Raw genomic sequence first — 24102 nt, 5'->3', positions numbered from 1 at the left:
ATTAATTTTAAGCTTTTCTTGTTTCTAATATATATTTCTGATGTTTTTAATAAAAATTTTCCAGTTGGGTGGCACAGTTGGTCAACAACTGACTCTTGGTTTCAGCCCAGCTCATGATCTCAGGGTCATGAGATTGAGCCGCACTTTGAGCCCTCCATGGGGCTCCTAGCTCAGCATGGAGTCTTCTTAGGAGTCTCTCTGGCTCTCCCGCTGCCATCTCCTGCCCCAACTGTCTCTCTCCCTCTCAAATAAATAAATACATCTTCAAAAAAATTTTCCCTTTGGGATGGCTAGGTGTCTCCGTGGTTGAGCCTTCATCTCAGAGCATGATCCCAGGGTCCTGGGATCGAGTCCCACATCAGGCTCCCTGCGGGGAACCTGCTTCTCCCTTTGCCTATGTCTCTGCCTCTCTCTGTGTGTGTCTTTCATGAATAAATAAATAAAACCTTTAAAGAAATAAAAATAAAAACTTTCCCTTTCAGGACTGGTTTAACTGCATTCCATACATTTTGATGTTTTTATTCATCATTCAATTAAAAATGTTGTTAGATTTCCCTCATGATTTTTTCCTTGACCCATAGGCTGTTGGTTATTTACAGGTGTGTTAAAAATTCGGTACTTGGGTGTTTTTCTAGGGTTTTTTGTTTTTTTGTGTGTGTGTTTTGAGGGGTTTGTTGTTTGTTTGCTTCCTATTCGAATTCTATTGTTGTCAGAAAACATATTCTGCAAGATTTCAGTCTTTTGAAGTTAACTGAGATTTATTTCATGGGCTAGCATATGGGTCTGACTTTGTGAACATTTCACATGCACTTAGGAAGAACACCTATTTTGCAGACTGCTTAGGCTCACATCCAGGTCAGCCACTTATGAGCTGTGTGAGTGAAGCATATAACGTCTCTGAGCCTCAGTTTCTCCAAATATAAAATGGGAATAAATGATGATATCACTGATCTAAAAAGGTTATGGTGAGAATGAACTAGAAAGCTATGAGCACTCGGCTCTTCTCCACCTCTTCCTCCTCCTACTTCTCAGTTGTCATTACTGTTATGACCATAATCATTATTGTTACCACTGTTATTACATAGTTGCAATCATCTTTAATTGAATTTTTGAGGTTATTATAATAGCCTGTCCCCAGGAGAGGAGTTGCTAGTGGATTATTTTACAGTCAGTTGCAGAATTGTTCTCTCCACTATGATCATTCTTACCCTCCTAACTAAATTGGGTGCTTTACGTTTACTCAGAGATTATTACGGAAGGAGGCACCAGCCCCACCTAATTCTTGGAGCCACTGTGTGCATCTGGTGTAACAGGTGAGGCTTGCTGAGGTGACCAGCCTTCTGGGGACACCTGGTGTTTAATAACACAACCTTCTCATTCCTGAGCTCTGTGATTTGGTACATTTGGTGTGGCCTAGAGGGCGTGGCTGTGGCTAATGATCTCCAGGAGGGCACAGGGACTGGAGACGGGAGGTCTGGAGCACTTGCATATTAGAAAGCGGCTCCCAGTTCTCTTCCCTTGTACCAGGTGATGTGTCTGTGGCATCTCCGGCTGTGAACCTTCTCTTCCTAAACTGCTTATCCGTGGCTCTGTTGCCTTCTGGCATTTGAAGGGGCAGAAGAGAAATCTGAGCCTAGACCTATTCTTGTTCCTTGAGATGTAACTCTTATTTTTCTGCCAAGTGGCTCAAAGAACTTTTCTTAATGCAATTCCAAAAGTTTTGCAAGGTAGGAGTACAAACAGCTTCCCTGATTGGTTGGTTTTCACTTTTGAATGATTTCTTTCCTTCTTTTTTTTTTTTTTTTAATTTTTATTTTGCATCCACACACAGACTCTTTATTTAGCTGGGATATCTTTTTCTGAGACTATATTTGATCACTACTTCAACGCTTTCATTCATTCAAAAACTATTTCTTGAGAATCTATGTTCCAGGCACTGTGAAGGCAGCAGTGAATAAGATAAAATCCCTGCCTCCAGGAGCTTACAGATTGTAGGAGGAAGAGTCAATAAGCAAGCACACACGATGAACAAGGTCTCCGGGCAGCATGCAGCAGCGGGCAGGGCTGTGCAGAATCATAAAGCAGCATGAGGGGGTGAGGAGGAGGAGGTTGGGCATGGACGGTCTGACTTGGGGTGAGGAGGATTTCAGTAGAAGCTCCTTCCTTAGGAATATCTATTCTAGGTCATGAAGAAATTGGCTCTCTTCTCTGTCCTCAACATGCAGTTTACTAATTTTTTTTATCATTTGCATTGATTTTTCCCCTCTTTTCAGCAGTCTGGGAGAACTGGCCAAGTTGGTCCTCCACACCATTAATCCCATCACTGTCCCAGTCCCCTGTGTCCTATAATTCTCCTGCCTTTGCCTTCCACCACACCTTGACCCCGGGCACAGCCCCTCCCTGCCTATAGGTTTCCTATAGGTCTTGTGGAGGACGTGTCCCTTCGATCACCTTAAGGTTGGAGACAGTTCGCTGAGATTCTATCCTGACTCTTGCAATGAACCGTTTTCAGGAGCCTTCTTCCTCTGAGTCATCAGTATGACTTTTACTTTCTTTGGCTCTGCAGTATTTTTCCACTGGTCCCATAAAGGGGGCTGCCTTTCTCAGCTCAGCCTTGGATGTGGGTTATAAAGTCCCTCTGTGTCCCCTTCAGCAATGGCCACAGGCAGGATGGAGCACTGCCCTTGCTCCGCTGTGTCTGATGGGGTGCAGGGCTGATATACCCCCCTGAGGCTGGCTGGCTGGTGCAAGTGAGGGACATGGTGCCCAGGCCTAGCCCTGGGTGTTCGGGCAGCAGGATAGCTCTGTCTGGAGAGTCTCCACAGCCTCACGCCATCACACCAAACAGATGGAGCCCCCGTGGAAACTCCCAGAGGCCAGAAAGCACTGCCACTACAGTTCCTACCTCTGCCCTGAAGCTAGCACTTGGCTCGGGGGAGAGAATGTGGAGAGGCAGATAATTGCACAAAACCACAGACTGTTTCGCCTCAAAGTTTCTCTTCTCAGAGCCCCCAGAAGCCCCACAGCTGGAGAGGTTATTTATGTTAACCTCCTATTTAGAAATTAAGCTCCGATTTGGAAATTAAGGATTGTAATTTAGTATTAACCCAGATGTCAAGATATAATGAGACACTCTGTGGGGGAAATTGAATTCCATATTGCCAAAGACCCATTTTATTTATAATAACCAGCCACTCACATCATGCCAATATTGATGGATCATATGTTTAAAATTTTGATAGCTCATTCATTTCTATAATTACATTTATTTCAAATTAAATAAGTCTCGCACACCCTTGATATACAAAGAGACAAAATTAATTTGTGGATCAGAATTGACCTGCCATTCAACCCCCGGAACTGTCCTTTCTGGAAGCCCTTGGAGGACTACCTTCTGCCATTTTCACAGATGATTTGCACATGAACCACTTTTAACCTGGGAGGGCCTTCATCCTTGGGCTAGAAGGGAAGTGTCATTGCAAAGGGGACACGGTAGCGATGGACTTGCTCATCATCGGGCTCAGATACAAAGATGGGGACAATGGCCAACAGAACTTGTCTGCCTGGAAACCAGCTAGAGCCATCACAGAGCAGCTGCCTGGTGTTGTGGGGCAAGGTGTGAGCGTGGGCATCGGTCCCCACCCCACTAGTTGTTGGCGAGTGACCTTGAGCAGGATTCATACAACTGCCCTTTCCTGAGCAGGGTGATAGGAATGCCCACTCCTTCCTACCTGCCCACACCTCTTGCCCGGCCACAACTGGCTGGACCCAGTGTGGAGTCATGGACAAACGGATCCCATTGGATGGGCATGAAGACCCCGAATAGCTGGATGGTGTGGGTGGTGTTGAGGGATTTTAACATACTTCCTACCAGGTCAGCCAGAGTCAATGTCATGGGCACTGTGCAGAAGCCGGTCCGCAGATAGAACGGAGTCACCTTGCAGAGCCAGGCAGAAGCAGAAGCAGGTTGGCCAAGGAGAGACAAGGGGTGGAGTTCATCCTAGACTCTCTGGCACTGGTTTCCCCGCACGTCAGCCGTTCTTGGTTTCTGGTGGTCCAAGCTTGCCTCTGCATTTGCTCATTCCACCTCTCACCCCTCAGGCTACCCCCTTGCAAGCCAGGAGACTGTGACATGCTTTGACTCTGTGCCAAGCCTTGGATTCAAGGTGAGGTCTCTGCCCCCGTGGACTCATCGTCTAGTGCAAGGCCCCTTACGATTGCTACACAGTGTTCCCCGGCTATGGCCTGGGGTGTCCTCCCTTTGTCCTCCCGGGGATTACAGAGCCTCCCTGAGCTCCTGTGCTGTTGTCTGCAATGAGGACATAATATTGTCCTGGCAGGAGCCTTGTGAAGATGAGGATAATGGGTATGGGGCGTCAACTTAGTCCTAGTGCACAATAGGTTCTCCGTAAGTGAAAAAAAGGATTGAGACGCCTGGGTGGCTCAGCAATTGAGTGTCTGCCTTGGGCTCAGGTTGTGATCCCGGGGTCCTGGGATCAAGTCCCACATTAGGCTCCCCACAGGGAGCCTGCTTCTCCCTCTGCCTTTGTCTTTACCTCTGTGTGTGTGTGTGTCTCATGAGTGAATAAATAAAATCTTTTATTTTTTAAAGCGTTGACTGTATTTTTAAAATAAAGATAAAGCTGTCGACAAAAAGATATTTGGGGCTGGGAGACATGAGAGACTGCCCTGAAACTGGTGGGAGCTAAGAGCAAGAAGGTAAAATGATTCCTCTGTGCAGCCAAGACTGAGAGAAGTGAAACCTGCAGGGCCTGGTGTGACAGTAGAATGTGGGAGAGAGTGGCAGGGTAGAATCTAGGCTCTGGGGAGCATCCTGCCATGGAATGTCATGGAAGGGCCGATGGGCAGGTTAACTGTGAGAACAAGCCCGAGGGACCTGCCGGGGTCTCAGGTGCAAAAACCACCTGAGAGAGTTGCCCAGGAGATGGGGTGAGGGCTCAGTTCTTTCTCAGGACTATAGTGGGGTGGGAGGTGGTGTGTCAGGTTGGAGTTCACAGAACGTGGTGAAGGAGCGCGGGATAGGACATGGCACATCTTGTTCCTTGGGTTCAAGTCAAATGACTTCTGAGAAGTGGAAACATCCTCACTCAAGACATTTGCTTGACATCCTCTCCCTCCCAAAACTCATCCTGGTCCCAGGGGCTGGGGGGATGCATTCTGAATTGATGAAGTTTTAAGATCTAAAGTGTCTAAGAAATCACTGATTTCAACTCAGTGAGTAACTAGGATCTGTCAAATGAAATGGGGCTCAGCATCAGAAATTAAGTGATGCCAAAAAATGGGGACTTGTGTTTATGTACTTGAAACTGTAAGCATGAAATTTAGTCCCTGGAATCTCTATTTTTGGATAATGAGGGACCTCAGTTCTCGGAATGGCATTCAGCAGGGGAACCCCCTGCAGGGGCGCAGGACTGTCGTCAAAGCATTGAGTTGGCACATGACTAAGGTACCACGGTGTCAGCAGTTCTGGGAGCCATTCTTAGCTCAGGCTCAGAAGACAAAGTTTCCTGGCCACTGTGGTCTCCACCACTGGCTGGGTGGTCCCCCCAACAGGGGACAACAAGGAGTTAGGGGCTGCAAAGAAGAAGAAAGTACCCCATTATGTTAAAGTTTGGGCCAAAGGATTTGTAAGGTTCTCTTCTAAATGAGGGATGGACAGCAGCTCACACTGAGCCACTGTCTTCCGTGGGGCTCTAGAATGGAAAGGAGCGAACAAAATCCAAGGCCAGATCCTGGGGACTCCCAGTGACAGATAGGAAAAAGTTCAAATCACCTCGAGATGCTGAGCCCCTACAGGAATCAGCATGGGAAGTGGGGGCGGTGGGGGGGGGGAGTGCTGTTCCTTCATTAGCTCCTGTAATCTCCACAGCCATCCAGTGATACGGAGGGATCATCTTGATTTTACAGACGAAGGAACCCGTTCAGTGGCCATCCTTAACCCACCTAAGGGTATGCAGCTACTGAGCAGCAGAACCCAAACGAAATCCCAACCCTCTGCCCTTCCCAAGCATTCCAGACCTCTTTAAACAATCTAAATTCGAAGAAAGAAAATTCCAGCAAACCAAACTTTTAAAATCTCTTGATTACATTCCGTGGACTTCCAAGAGAATTCTGTGTATACATCAGCCCAGATAGAGCCTCAGCCGGCGACAGGCAAACGCCCAGTTGTTTTGGCATGTTTCTGCGGCACCTGGAACCCCTCTCTGCACCTTTCCTCCCCAGAAGTCTCCTGCTCTTGATATCATATAACTATTTCAGAGCAGTCAGGGGTGAGGGAGGAAGGGGAAAACAGCCTGCCTCCATGTGTCCCCAGGTCTAGGACGCAGGGGATGGGGTGCTGGGGACTCCTCGCCTGGTGCACTGTCTCAGCGGGTGACTGATCTAGGGCTCCTGCCCCTCCCCTGGTGACTCAGTTTACGATGATGCAGTCCATCTGGGCTGATCCATGCTGGCTTACTCACCTGCTAAGGCACTTTGTGGCTGTTACTTAGAGATGCCATTTAAAATTCAGTGATCATGGAGCACTCTAGGCAGTGTAGACTCCTGATAAATGTTATCTAGGAATTCCAGAGGGAAAGAAGCCGCAGAATCTAGGATGTCATGCCCGTGGGACTCAAGCAGAGAGCCCCGGGTGGGGCCAGGGGACCCGGCGTTCTGACCCTGACCTGCCTCTTGGCCACCTGCTGTCAGATGGGGCCACCATAGCCCAAGCGGCAGAGTCCCCAGGAGCCGTGAGCACTGGGGAACGTGGAGGTCGACTCCAGGTGCGGGGACTGCAGATCCAGTGTCTATCAGGGTCACCCTCACCCAGGGCTTTGGCCAATTCAACAGGGAAACAGCTGTTGTTTCAAACATCTAGATGACAAAACCCATCCTCAGTTTCTCACAGTATCAGCCACTAAATGTAATTAAAACCAGGCATCAAAAATGTCCCTCCCTGGATGTAAGCTCCAGAAGAGTTTTGTGGCCCAGATTCTCACAATGGATAGAAGGAGACCTTTGTTCCCATAGTACAGGCCTGGGCAGGTGGAGGCCCCTGGGAATGACGTGACAATGAAGTTGGTAATGTGGAACTTGTCACAAGCAACTTGGCGCGTGCCTTATGGCCTTGGTTCTAGCACCTTCCACAAAGCCAGGACCTTGGAAAAGAGATGTCAGTTAGGGTACTTTCAGCTATGAGCCAGAGAAACTCCAGCTCCACCTGAGTGAGATTTGTTGGTCCCCACCACAAATCGAGTGACTTAAAATAACAGAGATTTATTCTATCACAGATTGGAAGCTAGACGTCTGCAATCAAGGTGTCAGAAGGGGCACGCTTCTCCCCGTCTCCCCGACTCTGGTAGCTCCTGGCAATCTTTGGCTTGTAGCTGAGTCTTTTCAGTCTCTGCCTCCATCTTCCCTGGTGACTTCTTATAAGGGCATCAGTAATATTGGATTTAGGGCCCCCTTGAACCAATATGACCTCATCTTAACTGATTTCATTTATAAAAAACCCTATTTCCCAATAACATTCTGAGGTTCCAGGTGAACAGGAACTGGGGCAGGAGTGGGGGGGGATGCTGCTGGCCTCACTCCAGTCACCTCCTCTTTGAGATACAAGACAGTTGTAATAGCAAACGGGGACACAGGTCCTGGGTGGGAGCCAGCTCTCCTTCCCAACTGTACGGTAGATATTGAGGGTGCTCTCAAGTCCCTGGGGATCCCCTTCACTGATTCTCCACGCCCTTCCTTTTAGCTGCCTACAGTTAACACTCTTTGTAGGAGCTTTGATTTTGAGTCACTAGAGAGGCTCAGCCAAAGAACTGGAGGCTCTAGAAAGTAGACATTCCCAGGGAGGCAGGCTTTTGTCAAAAGTCGCCTGCTGTGAGTTTTGGAAACCCAGCTCCCTGGCTTCAGGTGAAGTGTGATTTGTACTCTGGAGAGAGTTCAAATAGAACCTCCAAAGAACCAGTTCCCTTCTGCAGCGCCTTACCTGAGATCTCAACCCTGCATGGTTTCCCCATTCCCCCATTGACCTCCTCTGCAAGCGCTTCTTTAATTCGCCATCTGAGTGGGATTCCTCCTTTCAGAATCTGAGTCTGGGTAGGGTTGCCAGTTTCAGCAAATAAAGACACAATTGATAATAATAACAATAAAATAAATATGAATAATAAGTAAAATAAAAATACATAAAAGCTCAGTTAAATTTGAACTCCATCTAACAACAAATCATTTTTTTTTAATTTTTTTATTTATTTATGATAGATAGAGAGAGAGAGGCAGAGACACAGGCAGAGGGAGAAGCAGGCTCCATGCACTGGGAGCCCGACGTGGGATTCGATCCTGGGTCTCCAGGATCGCGCCCTGGGCCAAAGGCAGGCGCCAAACCGCTGCGCCACCCAGGGATCCCACAACAAATCATTTTTTTTTTTTAACAAATCATTTTTAAGTGTAAGTATGTCCCATGAAATACTAGGGACATATTATACTTAAATTATTTGCTATCCGTCTGAAACTTAAATTTAATTAGGTGTCTTGTATTTGGCAACCCCACTTCTGGGGAATGTACTTTAAGCAAACTTAATTCTGATTGGACCAAGTTAGAAGAGGACCTTGTTTTTGAACCACATCACTGAAACAAGAGATAGGATAGTAGGGTTTTGCTTCAATCAGTCTGGGTCCAACTCTCTATCTGGGGGTAACATTAAGTCCACTCAAACTTTGGGGTTGATTGTTCCACATGGGGGAGGGAGGTGTGGATATTGGGGAGACAACCACAGAAACTATTACTAAATATAAGTAACTAGAGTAGGTTCTCATTATCGAGATAGTTATGGTCTATAATAACATCATGGTGAACCCTGAATTATCAAACACGGACCTGTTGCTCCTAAGGGGAATACAGGATAGGGTTCCTGTGAGCCTGTCATCTCAACATTTTGTCAACTAATCAATATGTAACCTTGTTCTATGAGTGCTTCTCTTTAAAGACACCTTATGTGATATCTACTATCGATTCATTTACATCTCACACCCCACAGCACTATAACCCATGATTGGATGAAGCTTATCTAACACATGAATTTTCTCTTAATCATGACATTCCCATGCTCAGAAACATTGGACAGCACTTTAGCACTATGCTGGGAAGCCATTTTATTTTATTTTATTTTTTAAGATTTTATTTATTTATTCATGAGAGACACACAGAGAGAGAAAGACAGAGACATAGGCAGAGATAGAAGCAGCCTCCATGCAGGGAGCCTGATGTGGGACATGATCTCGGGACTCCAGGACCACACCCTGGGCCAAAGGCAGACGCTCAACCGCTGAGCCACCCAGGCGTCCCAAGGCCATTTTAAACAGTGAAATCACCACCAACAGCACAAAAACATGGGAAATGTGGCATTGCATAGATCACGGAAAGGACACTTGCTTACAGGATGGGAGCTGGAGAAAGAAGGCAAAGTCATGTGGTCAGCTGGGAACATGCGCACTGAGCAACTCAAATTCTTGCCACTCTGCACATGTCTACAAATGACCAAGAAAGTGCTGTGAGTATTGATTTGGGGGCTAGAAATAAATTTTAGTTGAGTTCACAAATACGGGATCCACGGATAATGGGGATTGACTGTGTGTTCAAAGATCCATTAATGGCTGTGTTTGCAGAGCTACCAGTGCTGGCTTCAAGTAGACTCATATTACGTTTACCTTTCAGAGAATCCCCCACTACAAAAATAGAGGGGCTGGCTAGATAAACACAGAGCTTGGACAAACAGCTTCTTGCAAGGAACTCTGTTTGCATAGCTATGAACATGCAACCTTTACTCGCTATGTAACTACAGCAGCTAGCCACGTATTTACAGTGTGAACACAAATAACTTACTACAAGGCACCATATTTGTCTGGCGATTTAGTACCTGTGCTGTGAAATTCCTAAACTCAGCCTCATGGCTGTGTTAATCTGTAAATAGAGCTGCTTGCTCTTTAAAGTAAGGGAAAAGCCATGCACTAATCCACTTGACACGTTGCTCTTACTATTTACATAGCCAAATGCTATCAGCTTTTCTCACACATCCAAAGTCCTGGCAAGACTGGTTCACTAAGTGTCATTATTTTAAGTGTTGGGAAGGGATCATCTGCCAAAGCTTTTATTTATCTCTTGAATTTTTTTCTTTCAGATTGACTGTTTGCCCCAAACAATCAAAACATCAAAAAGTTTTTCTTGGTGAGAGTTGGCGGTCTCGTCCCCAAAATGCTCCAGTCAGCTGTCCATCTATTTTTCCCAGGCACCAGAAGGGTAGGTTGGCAGATTAGGATGGCCAGGGGTGACGTGATCTAATAGTTTCATGGCAGGTCTCCCACAAAATGGTATTCGTAATTCTTTATTTCCCTCAATTTTTAATTGTAATTCATTTCAATTAATTTTATCTTTTACCAAAATTATATCAGCATACAGTTTTTGAATCAACTATCACTTAAAGGCTTATACAGTGGTCTCCTAACCTCTCCTCCCATCCCTTGCAAGGCAAGTGCTTTTGTTTCTTGACACTCTTACTGTTTCTTCTGGTGTTGGCAGCCTTATTGTTAATAATATGTTTCCACCTAGTATCTTGATTGGTCCCTTTTAGTATTAATTATTGATTCCCTGTTAGGGAAGCTAGGTTTTAGCTCTTTCCCATACCCCTTGGGTATCCCGTCCCCATCTCCTCAATATAATGATATATCATTCCTAGTTGGGTTGACAGTATTTATTTATATCATGATAGTCCTGTAAATATTGTTTGTTGCTGAGCAATGATTTTGTTTTCTTTCTTGAACATTTTTTCTTCTTCTTTAATGATCAACATATTTTTTCACTAGCTTATTTTTCTATGGGTTTATTCCTGTTTGAGTTTTTTAATTTTTTCATATACCCCACAGGCCTGTCATATACCAATAAATATATTGCTTTTCAGACTTCAAGCCCAGTTCTAACATTGCCTTTCTAGCTGGACCAGACATCTTCTAAGTGTCCTCTCAGCTGTCATCCTGGGACATTCCTTTCCCCACCCCCCTGTTTTGTAGAGCTCACGATCTCCTCATTCTCAGTCTAGACTCTTCTTTTGCCAAAGCACATCTTCTGGTAGTTTCCTTTGAAACAGTGACTGGGAACTGAGTTTTATAAGGTCTTCAGGGTTGACAATAATTCTCTTCTACCTTCACACTTAAATGATCACTTAGCTAGGTATAGAATTCTATGTTGAGAATAAATTTCCTTCAGAATGTTGAAGCTACCACTCCCCTTTGTTCTAGGATAAGGTGTTGCACTGAGTGGCCCAATGCAGGTCACATTCCTAGGTGTTTGACTTGGGGCTTTTAATCTGGAAGTTCCAAGAATCTTCTCTCTTGTCCTTAAGGATCATGAATTCCCCTCATTTCATTGTCCAGATGAGAAGTCACAGCCCCAGAGAAGACTTTCCATGCCATGTTCCAGCCTGGATTAATGCAGGCTTCCTCACATGTGTCCTGCACCACCCTGACCCTCCCTGGGCACCTTATGCCTCAGTCTCACCTGCTGACATTTTGCAGCCAGGGCTCCAGCCTTGGGGACACAATCTTGCCACCTTGGAATCTATCTTATAGAACATGAGGCCAGGTCAGTAGGCACATCCCAAGATACAAGGAGCATGAAAGCAATGTCAGTATAAGAGTGAAGGTACTGGAAACTGAACTCCAGGTAGAGTCTTACCTGAGCCTCTGAGGGCTGGGAAAGCTGGCTCACCACTGTGCAGGCTCTGTGCTGACAGCATGGCCACACTGGATGATAGCCCCCAGAATGCCTTTCTAGTACACTTCTGGTTACATTGGGCCACCAAGAGAATTTCTCTCAGAGATTGGATGGGGACAATAGCCATTTTGCAGCATTCACACACTCTTTCCCAATTATTCCATCACACATCTATCTAGGTGCTGCTGTGAAAGGATTTTGCACACGTGATGAAAGTCTCAAAACAGTTGACTTTGATTGTTGATCTTAAATTAATCAAAAAGGAGATTTTCTTGGGTGGGTATGACTTAACCAGTTAGAAGCCCTTCAGGAGGATTTAGGTTTTCCCTGAGCCCAGAGACTCTACACCACAGTAAAGTCTATAATTCCTCTCCCCTCCCCTGGGGTCCTCCCTCCTGACTCCTGCCTGGGACCACGAGCTTCAGCTGGTGTGTGTGGGGTCCAGCCTGCTCCTCACTGGCCCTTCCTGACTGACTGCCTCTGCACTTCAGACTTGTTTATCCAGCCTTCACAATGGAGCAAGCTAATTCCTTGTAATAAACCCCTTTTCATATATATATATGAAATTAATTTTTTCATATAAAATTAATATATTTCATATAATATTAATATATATAATGTATATGTATGTGTGCATATATATATATATATATATATATATATATATACAGTTCTTCTTGAGCCCTAATGATAATTCAGTGAAGGATCAGTGTTCCCTTGGAAGCTGGGGTACTCTAGTGCCCATGACTCCATTGTATTGTGTGCTCTCAGGGGAACTCCAGGTGGGGTGCCTTCCTGGGCCTAGGCTCAGCAATGGCCCACGGTAGTGGTTCTTAAACTGTGGTCACAGCCTACCAGCACCAGCATCACCTGAGAACATGTAAGAAATACAAATCCTCCACCCATTTCCAGAAACTCATCTGAAAACTATCATTCCTGGGGAAACCCAGATGTCCTGCCCTCTGTTGATCTTTGTTCAGGTGCTCAGGGAAAAGAGGCACACTAAGCCCACATGGGAGGAACCAACTGGACTGGCCAGGTCAGACACACTCTCAGACCCTCCTTCCTATCTGGGAATCAGCCCAGGGATCTGCTCCCAGCGCCTTGTCCTTAGAGGCACAAATTGTAAATGGAGCTCCGCTTTGGAGTTCAAACCTGACTCTAGCTCTTCCAGTGTGAGCAGATACATCTAATAGTTCTCAGAATGAGACCAACCCCGTGGCGTCATGATCTGGCCAGCCTCTCCAGCTTCTCACCCACCTACCCCCTGCTCCATTCCTGTTGTTGTGCTACAACCAAAGCCCCTTCTACCATTCTACTAGGAGCCTTTGCACACACTGTCCCTCTGCCTGGGGGCCCCCCTTCCACTCCCTTCACCTAGGCACTCCTGCTCATCCTTCCCTCCCAGCCAAATCACACTCTCCAGGCCATTCCCCCTGGTGGATTCTCCCAGTATCCTGCACACTTTCATTGCATGCACCACAGTGTGGAATTATACATTTATTATATGTGCTCATATTATTCTGTCTACTAGCAGCTGTCTTGCTCATTGAGTCTAACCCTGAGGACAGAGACAGTACCTTTTGGCCCACTAGAACTCCTTCAAGCCCAGTGCAGGCCCTGATGCCTTAGGAAGCATTTCTTGATAAAAGTGTGTTCAACAAATAAATATCCCTGAGTGAGTGACTCAACGTGGCTGAGATTCATTTTTTTTAGGAGGGAAGTAGGGCTGATGACATCCACCCTGCAGGGCAGGAATTGACTGTGGCCACCAGTGGGTGCTCAACAGTGACAGCAGGTGTTGCCAGTGGTGGACCTTCAAGTAATGTCCACCACAGGCCAGAGCCTGCCTCTCAGCTCTCCAAATTGTCTGCTTCTCCATTTGTCTCCACCATTTGTCCATAAGTTTCTCTTGCACGGGATCTGTTCCTTCATCATTCCTCCATACCATCTTGGGATTGTGGGGCTGCCACAGAGGGACCCTCCATGTCTTGGGCAGGGGTCCCCAGAAGCAGGCCCTGGGATGAGGGCTCCTGAGCAAGGATTTATTGAGGAAATGCTCCTGGGAGAAACCAGGGGGAAAGTCAGACAAAGAAGGCAGGGAAGGAGGCAGAGCCAGAGCCAGGGAGAAGCTTCAGCCTGACCCCATGCACGGAACTTGGAGTGTGAACTAGGCCTCAGATCTGTCCCAACCTGAGGCCACAGATCTGGGCTTTCATTCCCATCCATCAGTTAAGGGTGGGTGGGCTGGCTAGGGGGTCAGATCCCAGGCACTTTGATTCTTTGCACTGGAGCCAAGGGACTCCAGGGGGTTGAGAACAGGCAGTCTGCCCAAGAAGAGCTGCAGGTGCGGATTGTAAATACAACAGTACGTGGCAGGGGTGGATGGGGGTGGGTCCTTAATGGTAAAAGGACTTGGAAGGGCGGGCCTGATAGAGCACTGCCTCTCCTGCTACCATTCAGCAAAATTTCCTCACACTTTCCTGAATGTTTGCCCTGAACACAGAAGGGGTCTCTTGAAGAATGGAAAGGGACGGCTCTGTTTCTGATGCTTCTACAGGTATGGCCAACAGAGGAGCCAGCCCTGCCGGGGCAGGGTGTCAGCCGGAGCCCTGGGGTGACATCTGCAAACTCTGCTCTCCCCAATGCCCAACCTGGCTGCTGGGGGCTCCAGGGCCCCTGGCAGGTGCACAGGAAGAAGGGCTAAGCCCGGCCTCCCTCCTCCCCACCCCAGTGACCTAAGAAATGACCACTGCTGCTTAGGTAGAGAAGACTTTCAGACCCTCCTCCATGAGAGGGTGGAAAAAGCCAGATGGAAAATCCTGACTTGGCCAATTAATACGAGCAGCAGGAAAATCCCTAAATTGGTTCCATAACAACCAATCTCTGTTCCCAGGTCCACGGGAAGGCAGAAAAAATGCATCCCACGTGAGGGAAAATTGAAGTGTGCCCAAAAGTTCATCAATACTTTTCTGTCTTCCCTCGCCAGGTTCCCTGCTAAAGTTGTTAGAACATGCCTCCCTGTTTAAGCGAGGTAATTTGATGCGGGCAATAATAATCATAAATATTCATGGTTTTGCCTTAACATTAGGATAACATCTGTTTCCAAACATCTGCAATCTGTTTTCAATGCTTCAGTAAAATGTAAATTAGCTATAACTAATACAATAAAGCACTAATGGGGATAATGATAATGAAAGACGCCCATTAAGGCGGGAGTCCAGCTCTGTCTCCAATGGCCAGTTTTCCGGAGTTCCCCAGAACTTTGCTTTCCACCATCTCAAACTTCCTTCAAATGAAAGGGGCTTTGAAAAGCCTCTGCTGGCCCTCTGGTTTGCTCCCTAAACCATGAAGCATTTCACCAGCCAGGGTCCTTTCTGTCCACCATCCTTCTTCAGGGGATGCACATAGATCTTTCTAGAAGGCACATCCCCCTGGGCAGGTACCATGCACAGAACCCCCCACTTCCTGCAGAATAAGGTCTAACCTCTTGGCCTGCAAGCCAGTGCCACCGCGTCCCCCAGCCCCAGTGTGTCCACCACCCTCAGCTCCTCCAAGTCCCCCCAACACCCCATCCCTTTTATTTGCCCTCTACTGCCTGGTTTTGGGCGCCGTACAGAGAGCACCCACAGCGCTGAGGGAAAAAGCCAAGTGGCCAGTTGCAAAACAGCCGGGGAGATGAACAGGGCATTCACAGAAGAAATTCTAATAGCTAAGAATTTCACACTCACTAGTCAAAAGCAAAAGCAAATGAAAACAATGATGAACAATAAATAAAAACTATGATCATAATGTCGTTAGATGAAATAACTAAGTTGTGTTGCAAAAAGAATTCGTGTAAGATGATACTACTCTGATTTAGAAATATATATACATATTGGGAAAAGCTCCCAGGCAAATATAGATGCAAATGTGTCTGTTAAAAGATTCGACTGTTAACCAAACTGTTGAGAGAGTTCCCGTGGAGACACAAGATTGGACAAGGCTTCTTTGTTTTGTTGTTTGAGTTTGTTACAAGGAATATGCATTGTATTGTATTTTTTAAAGCACACCCACTTACCCATTCCAAAAGGCAAAATAACAGCTCGTTAGTGGGACAGTCTGGAGGATACCCTCTTAACCAAGTTATCAAAATGAGCGTCAGCTTCAATGGGACAGGTTGACATCAGGCGCTTCCTGGTATGATGCGCTCGGAAGGACACAGCATCCCTGCTGCGATATTCCTGACAAAACGCAGAACTATGGGGAAACATCAGACAAGCCTGGGTTAAGGAAAATTCTACCAAACAACTAGCCTGTGCTTTCAGAGATGATAATGTCATGAAATCGTCCCTGTCCCAAGTTAAACTGAAGAGATGAGACACATGATCCCGGATTTTCATTTGCTTTAATGGACATTTTTAGGGTCATGCGTGAAATCGGCATCACTTCCGTAGATTGTATAATAATATCCTACCCATGTTAAGTTCCTGATTTTGATAATGGTTCTATGATTATGCAAAAAAAAATTCTTGTATTTAGAGCTACGCATGATGCATTTCATTGGAGAGAGAGAACCTTAGCCATAAAGCTATAGCAGAGAACAGCTGTAGGCACGCAAGGCCACCCTACTGCAAGGTACACCGTGGCGGACCCGGTGGAGCAGGCTCCATTACTATTCCTTCACCTGGTGAAAGCCTGAGCAAGAGGACAGAGGAGGAGACCTCAGAAGGAAGGAGGCAGGACTGTAGGAAGTGAGGAGAGGCTGAGGGGGGGCTGTTGCTGAGGGATGGCCCGCCCCCAGCGCCCAGGAGTTCCAAAGACAGAACCTCAGAGCTTGGACTGGCTTTGGCTCAGTCATCTAGACACACTGAGCGTATGTTTCGGGGAAAGGCACAGGGCAGAGGAGGGATAGCCTGGCCTGAGCAGAGCAGGGCAGCACCCGACCCCCCTCAGCAAGGAACACCTCCCCGTAGATCACCACCCAGCCCTTGCCTCACCTTTGCCCCCTGCAGGTGGCTAGAGACGCTACTCATAAGACAAGAAAGAAAGGCCTCCCGGCTCCCCCTCCCTTGCTCCCACCGCACCCAAACCCCCCCCCCCCCCCACAGTGCACAAACAGGGTGCCACACAGCAGTAGAGGAAACATCTGGGCACAAGAACATCAACCCCAACATGAGTGAAGGGTCCCGACAGTGCCTGGAAAAAATAGTTGATTTTGTTGTGGGATTGTTTGGAAGGGTTTGTGGCACTGGAGCTAGTTTCCCAGGGAGAGAGGAGAAATACTTCTTTGTCTTCCTTCCCTGCTGGGAAAAAAAGAATCTGTCACCCACTTAGCTCGCTCCCCTGAAGTGTGCTTCCTCCCTGTTCCCAGGCATAAGCCCCCAGGAGATGCCGGAGCTCAGCACCCCTACCACCACCACCCCCGCCCCAGCCTGCATGTACTGGTGAGGGCTCCTCCCTCTGTGTCAGGTACGGGGGGACGGACCCATGCACAGGACAGGACTGATAATGTGCCGTGGGCAACGTGGAGCCACTTGTGGGTGTGGGGCCTCTCCTACAGCCCACCTGCTGAACAGGACATCTTCCTGCCCCATAAATACCGCTACACCTCACTGGGAAGCACTGGGGCCACAGGGAATCCCCAGGCCTGGGCCCTGGACTCCCACCCCGTTCACAGAGAGCCCTCTGTTAAACATATGCTGACTCTGTCTGCCTGGATTGAACTTTGGAACAATGGGGATTTTAAAAATGAAAAAATAACTGGCTAACTCACCTGACAGCTCTGCGGTGAGGATGGCAAAAGACCACAGCTTCCCAGAATGTCAGGATGGCCTCCGGTGCCATCTCTCCACTCATAGAAGGTCAGGTGTGTGGTTGGTTGTTGGCTCACCTGACTCCCAGGTGTGGGATCTGAGACTTATTCTCAAGTCATGGGATTTTCCATGCAGTGGGTACCCACAGGTCGGTGCTTGCTTGCTTGCTTGCTTGCTTGCTTTTCCTTTCTTTCTTTCTTTTTTAAGATTTATTTATTTATTTATTTGAGAGAAAAAGTGTGCAAGTGTAAGGAGGGACAGAGGGAGGGGGGAAGGAACTTGATGTGGGGCTCAATCTCTGGAAAGAGAGATCATGATCTGAGCCGAAACCAAGAGTCAGTTCGCTCAACCAACTGAGCCATCAAGGTGCCCCTGGTCGGTGTTTCTGGGTCACCCAGGAGCCCCCAGGCCACTGGACCTGACTTCAGCCCAGTGCTGGGACACTGCTGTCCCTATCTTCACCAAGGCTGGTGACGTGGACAGGTATGATGGTGCAGGGCATGCTGGGCCAGGGACTGGCTTTCCCTTTGGCAGGACAGCTGCAAGTGTGAACACTGGAGCCGTTTTTAGGTGCTCTCCATTTTAATCTTGTGGGGGGACTCTGATACCCTGGGCACAGCATTACCTGAGAACCACACGTATTAAGCCCCCCGACCACTCTGCCAATGGTGAAACTTGAATTCAGCTTTCTCCACTGGAAACTTCTATTTCCCACTGTAGACATTCTTTCTCAGCGGCCCCCATAAATCACTATCTGCAAGAAGGGCAGAGGAAACAGGAGGTGGAGGCCACTTAGACCCCCATTCTTGGACTCTCCTCCTATGGTACTGTCCCAACAGCTCTTTGAGGGGCTTCCAATCTGTCCCCTGGCACTAAGGACTCTGGGCCCTGAGGGCCCTTGGCCAGCCAAGGTTTCCCAAGTAGCAGCTGGGGTAAGAGGGGTCTCGGCTTTGGTCCAGCCACTGAACCACTAGGGGCAAGTTCTCAATCCTCTCGTTTCTTATAAGCATCCTTGGGTTAAGGTGTCATGTTTCCCAGCAGTCTCTGGCACATTCTGGAAACTCAGCAGCCCCTTACATACCCCTTATCTCACCTCCTGTTCTAGCCAAGATTCTCCAAAGCAGTAATGATGTAGTTAGGATGGACAGCTCTTTCCCTCAATTTTAGTGGTTAGTAAAGGAAAATATGTTTGCGTTGTGTCCAGCATTGCATGTTTGAATTTTAAATGATTTAATTCATTATTAAAACTTAGTGTTTTTTAAATGGCAGAAAGAAATGATTCAGTGAATGCTCCCCATGGGAATTGCCAGCATGTCAGGAGCTGTACAGACCTGTTGGTCATATTACCTGCATGTCTCATGAAGTCAGCCTTTGGTTCCTGTTCAGGTATGGTGTGTGCAGGTGAAATATCACCTGACTCTCCTACATCTAAACTTAATTTCTGTTTGGAGCCCCTACTCCATCCACTGTTGTTACAAATATGAGTTCAGTCCATTCAGAATCCCCTGTCCCCTTTCCTGGAGCACAGAGTCACCACCAGCCCCCTCTGGCTTTGTCAGAGACATCCTAATTCTGGCTGCCATCAGGTTGCCAGGCTGACCTGTGCCCAGCCTCTCGGAATGCCCATTCCACAGCTACTGCCTTGTCCCTCTCCAACAACGGGAAATACCACCACTCCCTTGTCGCCTGGGCTCAGGAAAGCTCTGTGGGCTCATGCCAGGCTCATTTGTCCATGCAGACCTCCTGAGTACCACTTCTCTGGGGCATTGTCACCTCCCTGGAGCTCTGCCTGGGAAAGGAAAACTGGATGATCATTAACTCTGATCCCCAAATGTTTCCAGGTCTTCCATGCATGAGGTAGGGTTGTACTTCTCTGCCTCCTGGAAACCAGGTGGGACCTATGACTTCCTGTGGCCTGTGACTTGCTTTGGCCAATAAAAAGTGAGAAATGACAGGTGGCACCCCCTGTCAAATGCTTTAAGAGCCAGATTGCACTTTGCTAACGCTCTCTTTTCCTCTGCTGTGGAGACTAGTGTGTTGGCAGCTGTTTTTATGGTGCTGCTCCATCCACTGGGGTCCTGGGCAGCGTCTCCAGGCCAGGATCCGGCATGAGAAGACACGAGGAGAGCTCCCAATCTATCCACAGTGGATATGGAGTGACAGTGAGAAATTAACCTCATATGGTTAAGCCAATGAGATTGGGAGATGCTTGTTCCTACAGCAAATCCTATCTATCCTGACTGCTACAGAGACACAGGTCTTCTCTGCTCTTAACCTTCCAAATCAACCTAGGGTCCAACATGCCCCATTACTGAGCCAAAGGGGACAGGATGGGAGACCCTCTCTTGGCTTCCCTGGGATCCTTGCCCTCCCAATCTGGGGGTTTTCCTCTGCTGATACCCCACTTCTACTTGTTAATGTACCCTCCTTAGCTTGTTCCATTCCCTCAAGGCGAGACTCTTGAAACATGCAAAGTAAGAAATGACTCCCTGTTCTCTCCTGTCCTGTTATCCTTCTCCAAGGCCAAACTGGGGGAACAGAGGAAGAGGAAAGCCAGGGTGACAGTGGAATGGAGAACAGAGAATGGGGTAGAATGAGAATAAAGGCGTTGGAAGCTGAATAGTGATCCTCAAAGAGATGTCCGTGTCCTAATCCCCGAACCTGTGAATACGCTGCCTTAGGCAAAAAGGCCTTTGAGGATGTGAATAAGAGTTTTGAGACCTGGAGGTCATTCTGGGTTATCTGGGTGTGCCCACCATGACCTCTGGGGTTCCTGTAAGAGGCAAGCAGGAGGGTCAGTCAGAGTAGATGGGATGACCGGAGCAGAAGTCACACTGGGGGACATTGTAGGTGGAAGAAGGGATCACAGACACAGGCACCATAAGAAGCTGGAAAAAAGCAAGGAACCTGATTCTCCCCTGGAGCCTCCAGAAGGCATGCAACCCTGCCAACACTTTGATGTTAGCCCAGTGAGATCAAGTTGGATTTCTAACCTACAGAACTGTAAGATAACAAATTTGTGTTGTTTAAACTGCCTGGTTTGTGGTAATTTGTTACAGCAGCAATAGGAAACAAAGCCTTTGGTTGCTAGCTAAATATCGTTCTGTCGTGTACGCAGGCCAGGTAGGGTCACCAGGGTTGCATAAAGTAAATCCTTTGTCGGCTCTTGTCGGCTTCATACAAGCTCAGCTGTGGGTTGCCCGGATGGACTCGGCTCCTGCCAGGACATACCACTCCCTCTAGCTTGGTTTCTTTTCACAGCATTCTAGCCTTCCAAACCCCTGTATCTTCTTCAGACTGAGGATCTACCTACTTATTTGGAAAACCTGGATGAGCTACTTCTTTGGCTTCTGCTTCCCCTCTTGGGGTGCACTCCTGTCCCTTATTTCTGCTTGAGTTCCAACATTCCCGCCACTCCAGAAGGATAGGCCCATCCTGCCACCCCTGCCTCAGGAATGCTGCTGCTTCTCCAGGGGACCCCCAATCCCACTGTTTTCTTCCTATAGGCCCTTCCTAAACCCAACCAGATCAAGCCTTTAGTAGAGTAAGGAAGTCAGGGTCCCAAGACTGACTTTCTGGGCACCTATAGGAATGCACTGTCCAATATGGCAGCCTCTACTCTATGTGGCTATGTGCATTTAATTCCAAAGTAATGAAAAGTAAAAACTCAGTTACTTAGTCATTATAGCCACATGCCATACACCCAACAGCCATATAGGGCTAGTGGCCACTGTATTACACAGCACGATATGGAAATTCCCATCCTTGCAAAAAGTTCCATTGGATAGCCCTACCCTAAAACATTCTTCTTTCCCTTTAATGTCCTTACACCCTTGTCCAGCTTAGAGAAAGGAGCTCCTATTGTCATCTACATGTAGGTGTGAGGAAGCCTTAGTTTCATATTCTTGCTCCTTGGAGTATTTGCATTTTCTTTCTCCTCTCTGTCTAGGAGATGGATATTTCTGGCCCATGAGAAAGGAATTCCAATAGGTATAGTGCAGCCACAGATCTCAGCTTCTGTTTCTTTCTCCTCTAAAGTGTCTTCTCTAACTGCACAGACTGAAAGGTTCAATGACATTTCTCAGCCTCCCTTGCATTTGGAGTTCTGGATTAAAAATTAGCTCTTCCAGGGCACCTGGGTAGCATAGTATGTTGAGCATCTGACTCTTGATTTCAGCTCAGGTCATGATCTCAGGGTCATGAGATCAAGCCCCACATCAGGCTCTGTGCTTAGTGTGGAGTCAGATTGGGATTCTCTCTCCTTCTCCATCTGCCCTTCCTACTCTTCTCTCTCTCTCTCTCTCTCTCTCTCTCTCTCATAAATAAATAAATAGTGAAAAATAAAATAAAATAACCTAAGCTCTTCCAACTAGACACACTTACACAAGGTTACAAAACAGAAGAAAGGTGGAGGTCATCTTCCTGAAGGTTTGGGTTTTCTCTTCTGGCAAATGAGAAAGACCAGGTTCCAGCCTCGAGCCTCACAGTATTGAGAGGTGGTGGCCACAGTGGCTGGATTCAACATTTCAGTGTCCAGCTTCACAGGCCACAAAGCAGCTGTGTCTGAGACCAATGCTTAGTCAGGAGGGACAGTGCTACCTTCCCAGTCGCAGCTTCTTGATCCCAGGATCACAGCCAGGGTGGTGTGTTCCTGGAATAATTTTCTGTTCTGTAGTGTTCTGGTAGTCATCCCTGGAGACCCAGGCTAGAAACTCCCCCTCTAATCTATCAGGTGGCTTTGTAAATTTTTAATTCCCTGTATTAAATCCCTTTCTGATTAAAATACCTAGCATGGCTTCTCTTCCCTGCACTAAACTATTTCAGCAAGGTGCTAGAGAACAGCTGAAACAGGTAAATTCTAAATCAGAATGACCATCTGGGCATCTTGAAAATCTAAGTTGCCTGTGATCCCAATGATTTGCTCTGGAAGTAGCAATTCCCAGCTTCAATTGCTGTTGCTCTGCAGAGCTGGCCAGATGGACACCCGCCTTTATTTTATGTAAGTGTTTTTCAGCTTTTCAGAATTCTTAAATCCCAGAATACAGGGGTCAAGGAGCCCAGACAACTTCAAACACCATAACTGGCTGAAACAATATTTTCGTTTTGTTTTTTCACTAAGGCTAGATTCAAAGCAGTAGAGTTGCAAGGTCAAAGGATATGTCCAAAACATAATGTCAAAAGTGCATAAAATCTGCCACATAAAGTTATAAAACACAAGTCACAGTTATATTCATTCTTCAGCAGTAGAAAACATGATAATTTTTTTCATCAAGATGGAAAAATCGTTGGAAGACTGTGGGTGCCGTGGTGGGTGGTCTCCTCACCATGATGTCTACTCCCCTGTACAAGTTCATTCACTGCTGTCCACACTGTGTAGCTTTACCTGCCCTGCCTTACATGCACTTTACTCTCCATCCAGAATTCAGTGATTCCAGGACAGTGAATTGTCCTTTCTCCTCAAGGAGAAGCAATTATTTGAAAATCACGTCCCAATAAGTGCACTTTTATCCCTGTGGTGATCTCCTTGTAGTAAAGATTGCCAAAAGCTTGTGCCCATTTATCTCTCCCACTTGTTCACTGAATATTTAGTGGATCCTGCTGTGGATTATATATAGAGTGACCCCCCCCCCAAAAAAAAAGATATGTTGGAGTCTGCTAACCCCTAGACCCTCCAAATGTGACCTTATTTAGAAATAGGGTCATTGCAAATGTAATTCATTTGGATGAGGGCACACGGGATTAGAAGTAGGGTTGGCCCAAATCTAACATGACAAATGTCACAAGAAGGTGGCCATGTGAAGACAGACACGTGGCCAGGTAAAGACAGAGATTAGAGGGGATGCGAGTATAAGCCAAGGAACATTGAAGCTTGTTGGCAATCACCAGAAGCTCAGAAGACACAAGAAAGGGTCTCCTGTGGCTCAGAGGGAGCACAGCCCTGCCAACACTTTGATTTTGGACTTCCAGCCTCCAGAAGTATGGGATAATAAATTTCTCTTATTTTACACCACCTAATTTATGGCACTGGTTACTGCAGCCCGGGTAAACTAATACAGGCACCCACCATGCACCACACAATAGTCTAGGAGCTTACAGTCTTAGTCTAGGGGGTTACAGTGGGGAAGGAGGTGGCGTGGTGTCTGTCCTCTAGGAACTCATGGCCTCTCCCGGTTTCCCACCTATCTCAGGGCTTCCTTCTTCCTGTCTTCAACCCAGCCAACGGAAGGCCAGGCAGCAGTTTCCAGTGTCCTGAGATCAAGAAGTCAACCAATAAGCCAATCATCACAGATGATTTAGGACCGGGGCCACAGTCCCTGGCTCTTTAGCTAGGAGCAGGATATTTCAGTCATGCTCTGCTTCTCATCAAGGCTCCTGATTTTATAATGGGGAAACTGAGGCCTAGGGAACTGAAGTGCCTTGCCCACGTACAAGTTAGGGCTAGAACCAAAGATAGTGCTGAGGTGCCCAGGTTTCCAATTCTGTCTCTAGAGGGCCCTGTTTTCAGAGCAGTGTCTCATGGTTACAAGCCCTGCCTTC

This window comes from Vulpes lagopus, chromosome 24, assembly GCF_018345385.1.
Source record: "Vulpes lagopus strain Blue_001 chromosome 24, ASM1834538v1, whole genome shotgun sequence".
Classification (NCBI taxonomy): Eukaryota; Metazoa; Chordata; class Mammalia; order Carnivora; family Canidae; genus Vulpes; species Vulpes lagopus.
Note: the sequence above shows the minus strand (reverse complement) of the source record.